At 39.6% G+C, this 12,102-nt stretch overlaps 1 protein-coding gene across 1 annotated transcript in view; it reads left to right on the top strand.

Moving 5' to 3' along the window:
- The window catches only part of PLCL1 (phospholipase C like 1 (inactive)), a 195,708-nt gene that overhangs the window by 138,758 nt on the left and 44,848 nt on the right, over positions 1-12,102 (top strand). The window lies entirely within an intron of this gene.

Consider the following 12,102-nt stretch of genomic DNA (forward strand, 5'->3'; position numbering starts at 1 on the left):
CACAGTCACACCTATTTTAATCTAAATAGGATATTAACAAATGAACACTGTGGCCATGGGGACTAAACGTGTGTGTAAGTGTTTGTAAGGTTAAAGCTTAAAATGAGCAACAGCTCAATCACACAGTTGTTGCAAATCATAATCTATTTTAGAGAGCCAACTGAATGGACTGTGGGTTCTGACCTTATTGTTGTGCATGGAGAAGTGGTTCCTAGTGCTCACTAATGCCACTCTCCTGCTACCACTTGTTCACACTTGCAAAATTAAACATGGCCAGTATTTAAGGGATACCTTCTGGTCCCTCTCAAATTACTGTGGGGAGAGTGGTGGTGGTGTTAATGATAACTGTGCAAGATAAGGGAAGCTTGTGGTTTAGCAGTGGGGTCTGTGGCTTTTCGTCCTCAAGAAGGCAAATACAAAACTTGGACTTCTTAAAACAAGAATCTTCCCAAACCACTCCTGTCCCTGCTGCTACATGCCCCTTTTTCCACCATGCATGTCACCCCCAGGTGAGGGGAAGGATGGAGACCCTGACAGAAATTGCCTTTTTTCTGAAGGTACTGAGATTTGTGCATCGGAAACACTTTCTTAGTCTTATGGAAACTGTGAGAGAACTCCAGAGCACAGAGTGTTTCTTAAGGGGTCTTCCTGGGGTTGTGAGCAGAACTAGAACCCGGGTGGTTCCCACTTTTCTGGTTGCAAATCCAACATTTTTCTTCTTGCTGAGTGTCTTATAGATGTTGAAAGTGTATAAAACTACTGGCTATTTAAGGTGTTATCTTCTTCACATACATAAGTACCAAGCTGCAGTTACAGTATAATTATATCGTGGTTAGATTTCAGATATTTTTTAATATCCCTGTAGCCACTAATTCATAATGTTTAAATATAACTGGATGGAAGCAATTACACCAGGTTGGTAAAAACGCATGTGCTGCGTGAAACCTGAGGGATTGTAATATTCAGACATGCAGCTAATTTACTTCTAAGGAAAAGAATTTATACTTATTTAGCAAATATATATATGAACAGAGTAAAACTGTATTGTAGTTGCATTCCTTTATTTCTTGAAAAAAACCCAAACCTAAACAAGTAAATGATTTTTCTCTCCCTAAGACTTGGGCTCTGGGAAGTAGGAGAGCTGTGCCCTTGAAGGTGGATACTTTTGAAGAAATGTGACTAAAAATTTTAGCACATCACCGTAGCAAATCAGTCATTCTTTAAATAAATCACGTGTTTATGATGCTGCAGTTTGCATCTTTTCAAAATGCTTGTAACCTGCATAATTTACTCCTTATTTTGATGAGTAATGCAAACATTCAGTATTGGTAAAAATTTGGAATACACCTATGTAGGAGAGTCACATGATATGATTTAATGAGGCTACCACAGCTGTCTCTTGAATACTTTTTTCCTTGATATTAATGGGGAAATCTGTGTTTTGCTTGTGAGGGAGCTGGTATGCATTGTGCTCATAGTTGCTGAAAAACTGTAGGTGGGAGTAAAATACTTCAGGAACTTTTGAGTCTGTGTGTATGTACAGGCACATCTCAGTGCCCCTATGTACACTTCGTAGAGAGGAGTGATCAGCAAGTCTTCCCTAACCCTTGTTTTGTGATGAAGCTTGGTGATAAGGGCTAGTAAAGCACAAATGGGACAGGCATGCCATGTGTGCAGGGAGGTGGATGACACATCCACCCACGCTGGGTGAGCTGGGGAGCACTGGGGCTGCCACAAGGATCTGTCTGGTGGGTTCCTGTGGAGGTGGTGCCTGTACCCCCACAGAGCCTGCACACCAGCTGTACAAACTCCTACACCTCAAGGGCGCTTTCCTGAGTTGATAAACAGTTTTCTCAGAGGAGCTGATGCATTTGTTGGATATGCTCAAAGTTGCTTTTCTCTCTCAGAGAAAGATGGGGCCTTTTCATAGCATGCTAGAGGCAAAATTTCACCCTCAAGTGCATTATAGGCAGGTAAAACTGTACTCTGTCTTGCCCATATACTTTATATTTGGCTTTATGTATTTTATCTCAACCTATTTAATAATTCAATTATGAATAACAGTTGGAATTTTAAAAAAATTCCCATTAAACCAGTTTCATTACCTTATTTTATTGATTTTTTTTTTAAGGATTGGGGTTGATCTGAATCGGCATAAATGGGATTAATGAAGAAATAATTTAAGTTGATTAAAAAGGGCTTAAAATAATGTGATTAGCCTATTGAGGCTTGTGTGGCTTATTGGATTACACATTTTATTCCTGGAGGATTGTTGCAAGATTCAGAATGAAATTAAATTGGTCATCCTAGTTTGGACCCCCAGTGCCTGGTAATCTCCAGTGCCATGATGCCAGACCAGAAGGTACAGTCACATTCAAGGGCTTTCTTTCGAAAAATACAGCAGTGAATTTTTGAGCCAACACCTAAATAATGAGGCCAAAAGATACCACTGAAACCTGACCTGCTCTCCATTGTATGAGGCTTAAATGAAACCACACTTGATCTCATGGGACATTCTTTTGAAGGAATCAGGTGCTGGTGAATGTCTTTTTAGTGCTGGAAACTCTCCTGCCATCCTTGGGACATTGTGACCATTGTGGGTTTTGCTTTTCTTTTCTTTTCTTTTTTTTTTTTTTAAGTCTTAGCTTTATTTTGAATGTGTCAATTTCCAGGTATTGAAAGGATGTATCACCTGACAGTACTGATCTTTATATAACCATCTTAATAATTCATTTGGACTTGATGATCCTTGTGGGTCCCTTCCAACTCAGAATATTCTGTGATCTAAAATCTGTGACGTCAGTCCTACATTTTGAATCTCTAGGGGATCCATAAGGAGATGTAATTTGAAGGACTTTTTAAAATACATTGATTCACTATTTAATTAAACTACTCAACTGAAACCATTGCATTCTGAATAAAAGTGCCCAGATATGCCTTTATTAGGGCATGAGAAATGTCTTTTTTTAGTTATTCCTTATATTAATGCAATTTCTGTTATTCTTAATTTAATAATTCATTTTTATTAATACAGACAATGTGTGTATTAAGCTAAAAGAATCTGTAATCTCTTACTTGAATATGTTTTCTAAAATCTTCCTGATTCTTGTGCCTCTTCTGAGCCTTCCACTTATCAAGGTAATTCTAAACTGAGAGCATCACATGATGGACAAATATGAAGATATAAGAACCTTTCTATCCTGAGTAGGTACTATGTTTATACAACCAAGTATACTATTTTGTATGTGATCTTTTTGTTATTTTCTATGCTGATCATCTGTGATGATGAAGTTGGCTTTTTCTCTCCAAGTTTTTGTCTCCTGCATCAGAGTCCTGTAAATAGGGCCTGCCCCTTGTGTTTTTAGATGTATGACCTCATATTCTGTTCCTTATTGGAACATACTTATTTTTTTATATATTGCTTGTCAAGCAGTCTTTTCACTTTTTATCGTTGTCTCGTATTCTTTGTTATTCATCACTGTTCAAACTTGGCTTTGTGTCATCTCCAGGCTCCATGTATATTGATTTTATGTTTTCTTCCAGGTTACTCTAAAATGCTGAATAGCACTGGGCTAAGAATGGGTCCCCATAGAATCCCATTTGACACATATCTACATGATAAGTGTTTCACATTTACTGCTGCATTTGAGAGTTATCATTTATCTTGTGTTTGATCCATTTCATGTCTTCTGAGTTTATTTTTATTGTTATATCTTCTTAGTCAAAATGTCATTCAGTACTAAATCAAATGCATTGCAGAAAGCATAATATATTACAGAGACTAAGTATATTACAGTGACTTTATTATGTGTATCAACCAAACTTTTAATATCGTAAATGCAGAGGTATCAGGTTAGTCTGACAAACTCTGTTTTCTGTAATGGTGGAAATAGTTAATTCTAATAATTTCTTTTATTCTTGATCAAATCTTGTTTCAGCTTTTCCATTATTTTGAGAGTGAAAAATACTGGCTCACAGATATGCTGCCAATCCAGCATTTAGAGGTGTAACAAAGGGGAGTACCAGTGGGACATGTTTTTCCTTAGCCAGGTCTTTCTAAACTCATTTGGCTTTTCCTCCTGAGTTACTACTGGAATTCTCTTATTCTCTTAATTTTTGCCTCAGATGCAATCAAAGGAAATTCTGTAAAGGAATGAGGGGTTGTACAGTGGAGCTTTTCTGGGAATGCTGCAGCCAAGATCTCCTTGTCCCAGGGTTTGCTGCTGCTACTTCTGCTTGAAGACAGAAAGTGTCTTTCTGTCGTTCTCAGCTTTATATTCCCTTAGAGCAGGGGGATAAATTGAATTCACGTCCAAGGTGCCCTTGCAGACTCATAAGCATTAGAGGCTGTTAGCAACCCAAGTACTTGGAAATGATAGAGCGTTTGGGAGTGGCAGTGGTTGGAGATATTACATCCAGTGGGCTGTGTCAGCCCCTTACAAACTAAAAGCCTCCTCCCAGCTGGAAGTAGATCTGGCACTTGGGCTGTCGTACGTGAAGGAGTTTTTTCCTACAGAGAGAATGAAGAGTATCCATGAAAAAATCTTCTGCATCAAGTGGGGTCTTCCATAGGGTATGTGGAGACATTGTGCTTATGTATTGAAGTGTCATGAAGGAATTTATTTCTGGCTGTAAAATGTTGCTTTATACATAAAGGGGTAGGTATTGACACCTATATATAAGGACAATCCTTGTGGAAACCAGTTGAGTGAAACTACAGTAACGATGGTGGAAGGAGCTGTGAAGTGGTAGCCTCAGTACAGGCATTCGTGTTCTTGTGCTCTTGGAAGCTTTTTGACTTTGGCTTCATGGCCTCAATTATAAAAAAAAGGGAGAAGTAGTAACTTCAGTGTCATATCACACCAGAAAATAAACCCTTCTTGCTTTGTGTGGTTTTAATTTCCAAAAAGCAATTTCAGATGGAGTCTTTATGTGCTGCTCATTTTTCCTTTTGCTCTAATTTTTCATTTAAACTGCAAAGGTAAATTTTCTTCAAGGTAAAATTGAATAAATTCAGTAATGCTAATGATTAAAAAAAAAAAAAGGAAAAAAAGCAAATACATAGCAAAGCATTCCTTGAACATCAAATAATTTTGGTTCAGGTGTTTTTCTTAAAGATCTGCTCCAGAATTTCTCTCTATTTCTCTCCAGCCTTATACTGCAGTACTTGAAAGTGATTTTTAGTAATGGAGCAAAACAAGAAAGGAGACAAGCCATTATAGTTTTGCCTCTTGTTGAACTTCTCCAGAGGGGACTGTTCAGCATCCCAGAATAGTGAAGTGATTGTCTTGACTCAGTTTTCTTGCCCTCACAGTACCCATTTTGCAGTGTAACTTGATGAGAAGGTTACTGTAAAGTTATTATTGTAGGCCTTGGTGACAGTGCACAGTGGTGGTCTGAAAAATAAAAACTAAACACGATTCCAGTATGGGGGAACTGGAATAGTTTATTGAACACGAGAACACGATTTTAAAGGTATCTGAGGCTGGACACGTTAATGAAGGGGACGAGTTATGTTAATTATGGAATTACACAAGTTTTTACTGCAATTTCTAAATAGTTAATTTTTCTTCTAGTAGGATTACATGGGGGATAGAGGGATTACAGGGGTTTAGACATGGTTTGATACAATCATCTCAAAAGTCTTTTCTGATTTCTGCTGGAGCCAGGCTTGGTCCATGAGGTAGAACTTTAACAGATCTTGTGAGAAGGGTCCAGCTCCTTCAGATCACGAGGTTTTTGTCAGCTCTTGTTTTCCTTTGCTGAAAGCTGGGTTTGGGCTCCCACAGTGCACTACTCATACCCGGCATCTGGGTAGTCCTGGGGAGTTGAGGAAAGCCCCCTGTAAATGCAGATGTGACTGTTCCCTGTAACACTTCTCTTTCCCCCGTGTGGGAGTCGTTGCTCTCCCATGAATGGCGATGGTGCTCCGGCATCTGCACGGAGCTTGTGCTCGAGTTAAACTGCTGGTTGGTGACAACCAGCTGGATTCACAGACATGCTGGCCTGACTATATTGGTATTTGGGAAATTGTTGGACACTGTGTTCTGAAGCTGTTTCTCATGTGTCTGTCCATGTTGTATTTTTGGTCTGCCTGAAATTTTCTGTTTATTCCATTACGTGTGTACCTCAGCTTTTAAGAGTGTGTGCGTGTGTTAAATTTTGGATCCAATCTTTATTCCACATGTGCACAAATGCCTGAATTAGTAGGAGTTTTTCCTTGAAGAGGCTACTGAGGTTGATCCCACAGCATTAACATCTGCTCTTGCCATCTTTTGAGCTGTGTGGTTGGCCCAAATGTGACTGGCAGCATCCCTGTGGCTGCTGCACCAGGGATTAAGTGGTTTGATTGTTCAGCCCCTGTGCAGAGGTAGCTGCTTTGTGCCATGAGTTCTCAGCCTGGATGAATTTTGAGGAGGCAACCTTTCTTTCTTGTCCTGTGATTTGTCACAGTGGATATGCAATATTTAGATCTTAGAGGCCTTGCCGAGAAAGATTAGAGGCAGTTTAGCTCATTAATTTGTTGCAATAGCAGAGGCTGAGAGGAAAATCAGTAAAATCTGCAAAATGGGCAGATTGGGATACTCTCTGAGGATGCCCAGACCATGGCTGAGATTTACAGAAGAAAGCTCAGTGTGCTAACAATGAATACCAGTTTCCAGTGATTATTGCTACCTGTAGTATCACGTATTGGTACTGTGGATTCAAGCTTTCGGTTGCATCTCTGATCAAACAGATTAAGCCTCACACATGTATGAGATCCAGTTGCAGCCCTGGCACAAGCTTTGACTTCCTGTATTCTCTTGGATGATTTTATATAAATATTCCCTGTTCTGGCTTACTTTGTTTTAGAAAAATTACACTATCATTTGTCGACCTGCTATACAGTGCTTTGAGTGCCATTAGTGACTCACTGATTTCTTTATTTACTGTTTAAAGGTACATTTTCCCACCACAAGTACTGTAAAGCTATAAGATTTTCAGGGGCTTGTGATTCTGTGTTTAACTGAAATATCTGGAAGGATTAAAAAAAAATTAACCTGTGGAACTAATTAGTTTCTCTTAGGGGAAAAAAAAAAATCAGGTGATCAGTTGTCCAATTAACTGGATCATCTGGAGTTTCCAGAGCAGATAGCTTTTAAGATGCACTGTTTATCACAACCTAACAACAGACTAAGCTGTCTGTTATTGATTTCTCAATGCTAGGTTCATGGGAAATGTCAAAGAACTTGAATAAAGCTTCCATTTCAGCAACGGTGATTTCACTGGTGACAATGTGAATTGTTTTTTGGGGAAATGGCTCTTAATCACACTTAACAAGTTTATCTCTCAGCGTCATTACTAAATTTCATATTCTTTCACAGAAGCCCTGTGGCTCTTTAGGGGTTTTTGGTGTCTTTGGGTAGGTGATAACTTTTGCCTTTCTTATCCTCCTTAGTAGAATCCTGGAACACCATCAATGCTTTAGATGCCTTTCAGGTATCTTGATTTCAGACAAATAATAATTTATAATTCATGAACTTGACCTTTCTGTGCAGGGTTTCTATCCAGCTCTTATTACTACCCTATTTCCTAACTTCAAATCAGCAATTTATGTCCTATAGTTTTGACAAAGAGGCTGGGATGAGGTGGAGAGCATGTTTATTCATATTTTTTTTAATCCCACTTATTTATTTCTGTTAGCTCTTTGATTTAAACAGCAGAAGTTTGAGCAGTCAGAGGTCAGGGTGGATGGGGTGGAGTTTTCCCACAACTGCTGATGGCTTACTGATCCCACTGTTTACACATCCAGTCCCTCTGACGAGGATGATGTGTTCAACAGGAGAGCTTCTCCTATTTTGGGAGCATGCTTAGACTGGAACTCTGAATCCCTCCTTTAGAAACATTTAGAAAATGTTAGGATGCAGTCAGGCCAGCACAGAGATACATCTCCTTGGTATTAACTGATTTCAGAGCAGCTGTGTATATTCTGAAATATGAGAGCATGTTGATGTGGTCTTGTGGTGAGGTCCTTAGGTACTTTACATAATGGACATCATGTAGGCTCAGGAGCAGGAAGGAGATGGAGTCATCCTGTTTGATCACCTTATGGGGGATGACCAAAGAATGAAGGAAACCATAGTTTGAGTCACTTTGAAAGAAGTGTCTTGCCTTGGAAATGCAAGGTTTCACTCATAAGTGTTTTGTTTTTTTTTTTTGTACATGCACACTGTAAGCAAACTTGTTGTGTTTGTTTCCAGTAACAGTGTTTTATGCAGAGCTAGGTTATCTCTGGTACAAAAGGTCTTGTGGTGGAAAATCTACAAGTTAGTTCCTTGTTTTTACACTGATGTAAATTTCTTTTTTTTTTTGCAAACTTTCCATCTTTCACTGCGACAATAAATCCAGTTCTGTCAGTAAAGCTGACTGAGGGTAAAGGGCAGTCTTAAGTCAGTTACTGTGTGGCAAAATCAATTTTGATGGACTTTTCACCTCCGAGATTCAGGGGTACATCTCGTTGTGCTTTCTGATTGCTTTGGCTAATGAACGGGAACAAGTGCTTTTTGGTGGGTGAACTCTGAGGAGAGTTTTTTTGGTAATTTGCAGTGTAAATGTTTTTGGCGGGTAGCACAAGAAAGCAGATTTCCTATTTATTCAGATGATGGCTGCTTTTAATTTGCCAGGTTGCTGTACTTGTTCCTGTTCTTAGTATCCAGTGAAAGGGAAAGCAGAGCAGCACGTTTAACCACTGGAGACACTGCAGCACAGTATTCTTAGCTGAATGTCTTGTCCTAGAAGAGCATTGTGTTGAAACTGGATTAAGGTAGAGACTTAAGGAAAACAATAGCTACACTAAAATTAGAAACCTAAGTCTGGAGTCTCAGCTGAACCAAGCTCAGCATAAGATCAGTGGGGAGACACAGGGTATCTAGATCGTCTTCTCCACTGATGGAAGTGGGACTCAGTGTTGGGGGGCACTTCTTGAAGAAAACACTCCTCTGCTCCCCAGGGTGATCCCTTGGATGTGGAAGCGTGTGGTCTGGCTAAAGTATGGTATCAGGATCTGGAGATGCTTGTTCAGGCATTGTCAATATGGTAGAACAGAGGCAAGTGCCTGGGTTGTCAGGCCGAGAAGACAGCCAGCACTTGAGCTTACAGAAACAGCTTTTGAGTTTATTGCAAGACTGGAATAATTGATTTCTTGATAATTGTCAATGAAAACTGTCACATTATATCTAAATTAACAGCTCTCAGTTTGAAAGACTGAGCATCTCTCCAGGGGCTCCTAGTCTGTAGAGACCAAGAGGGGAATAGCTGATGCAGTAATAAGCTCAGGTAGCAGTTCCAGTTTTGCAGGGTTTGTGTGTGCTATACAGTAGATAGAGGAGATTATTAGCATTGGTTAAAATAATCCCATCAGTGTCAATAGTACCTAAATCTTGTTAATTTTAGGCAATTAGTCTGTGGATTAAGCTTGAAGTCTGTTAATTTGATTGAGAGATATAGGGGGAGTCCTACTCTGAGATGAAGAGCTGCTGCTGTACAATTCTGATGTTCCTTACATACCACTAAGTACAAAACCAGAAGTATCCATCAAAAATAAAGGCAGGGAAAGAGGACACAGAGGATAATCTAATTCTCTCCAAAATCCCTGAGAGGTTAAGACAGAATGTTTAAAGGCAACTTTTGTCATTTTTCTATGAGGCTGTGGTGGTTTGGGCTAGGCCTTCCTTGGTGACCAGTTTGTAACCAAGGAAGGGTCCAGATTTACCCAGTATTCCCTACGATTTTTACGTAAGACAGATTATAAGAAGAAAGGAGGAGAGGTCTTTGCTCTCTTTCCTTCCGGTGGCTTGGAGGTGCAGGTTCCCTGCTGTTGAGTCTGCCGTGTTGGGGAGCGAGGCCTGGTAAGGCCTTGTCGACCTTGGGAGACGGAGGTTGCCGGCGATCGTCCCGGAGCAACTCTCAGTTGTCCCAAGGAGAGTGGTGATATATTTCCTTTGCTAACTCTTTAGTTACTAGATCTCGGGCTACTGATTTGGGATATATATATATATTTTATTTTGGTTTTGTTCCCTTTCCCCTTCCCCTTCCCTTGTGAAAATTCTATATATTTTAAATTGTATATATAAGTGTAAATATATTTATATATATCACTTTAGCTGTCTCTCTCGTTTCGGGTTTTTCTTAGTTCGTTGTTTTTCTCCCTCTTCTCCCTGAGGTTTGGGGGGGGGGGGACTTCTGGTGGTAAGGTTTGGAGACTTGGCAGGGAGCCAGCTTCAAACCATATCAGAGGCCAATTAGTTTTTTTCCCACCTTAATAACTGATTAATTCCCTGACTTATTTTGATCAAAAGGCATAGGTATCTTAGAACTAAAAATAAATGGCTTTTATTTTCTGAAAAAAAAAAAATAGTTACGTAATAATTCACACATCCCTAGTTAAGACAAAATATCAGACCTGTAGCTAAATCAGGCTGCTCTGATGAGATTTTTAAGTCTGGCTCTGAGGAACCTCTGTCAAGGAATGAGGCACTGCAGATTCCAAGGCCATTAATACATCTCCCCATATGAGAAAAATAATCAAAATTAATCATCAATCTTAAATCTAAATATTGCTCCTGTAATCATGAAGAAATAAAAAAGAAGAGGCTCTTCGAGAACCTATTGGCTACATTCGTTTGTATTCATTAGCATCTATTACCTGAGGATTTTCATGGCCAAAACCATGTATTAAAACACAGTATATTAATGCATAAACAGAATAGTTTAGCAGAAAACTGTAATTAAAACAGTAGCTGACCTGAGACACTCGCTTTGTTGACTTTGTTCTTTTTTTAAGACCCATTCTCATAATAAGTACTAAATAATTTTTCTTGTCCCTAGAAGTCTCTGTATTAGTTTAATGAAAAATTTTTAGCGTAAGAACTTTAGAGGTTTTTATTTTATTCCCAGCAGATCACATACCTTTAAATCCAGTTTGAGGAGGTGGGGATGGGGGGCTTGGAAATATATTGGATATTATTGAATGAAGTGAGTGTATGACAGTATCAGCTTTGTAGAAACATTCATACTGATTGATTTGCTGAAAGTATCTATACAAACATGCAAAGAGTGGAGAGGGTCTTGTGAACATCAAGACTGATGTCCTTGGTGGCTTGGAGAGCTACACAGGGTCCTGCTTGACACAGAAAACACAGAGCAGCAGAGGACAGAGATGGAGGGCACTACTGGAGCAGGGGTTTATTTTGAGTTTGCAGAGGAGTATAAAACTTGGGGAAGGTCAAGTGACACAGCACATAAATTGGAGCTGAGGAAAACCAGCTCCTGGAGAAGGGAAGGGTAGTCCAGTCTGCAGAGGGTTTGGCAGTCAGGGGTTTTGGTGTCTCAAAGCAGCTCCCCAGGGGTTGTTAGGAAGCTGGTCCCTGGTGCACATCTCATGGCTGGGCCTGAGGCAGCAGGGCTGTGTGCCTATACCCAGCATCAGCACTTCCTTGCCTTGGGACTCCTTTTCTACTCAAAATCCAGGCAGCTGAAGTCCCTTCAACAGCAGAAGGCAGAGAATTGGAGAAGTATTGCTGCTGGTTAGGGAAATAGGAGGAAAAGCAATTTTAACAAGTCTTTCATGATTAATTACAGCCTTGAATGTTGTTTTAAAAATATTTTTGGTAGCTGTTGGATAGTTTATATACTAATGAAGTAGAGGAGATGGAAATCACGCAGAGAAAAAAAGAATTATTTACAATTTATAATTATTGAGAAATGTTTTGAATTGATCATATGTGGAAAAAGGTTTAAATTTAGTTGCTGCACTAAAATTGCAGGCAGCTGTGTTTGCATCCAGCAGCAAGTAGTTAGTTGATACTGAAAAGACAGTCACATGTCTGGCTGAGTATTTTCTCAAGAGGAGTTAGAATATATTTCTTGTCTTGTTGTCCATTTTCCTACAATGCTTTGTGGTTCAAAATAAACGAGGGGACAAGAGTGTAAAGTACTTTTAGCTGAGCAGACCTGTGTGTGGGGCTCCCACATGAGCTGTGCAATTAAGCATGCAGCAGAGATGGGCTTCTCAGCCTTGTGAGAACTCCCTTTGCCAAAGAACACTCAAATATACTGGCAAGA

This window comes from Corapipo altera, unplaced genomic scaffold (genome assembly GCF_003945725.1).
Source record: "Corapipo altera isolate COAL_440 unplaced genomic scaffold, ASM394572v1 45, whole genome shotgun sequence".
In the NCBI taxonomy this organism is placed as follows: Eukaryota; Metazoa; Chordata; class Aves; order Passeriformes; family Pipridae; genus Corapipo; species Corapipo altera.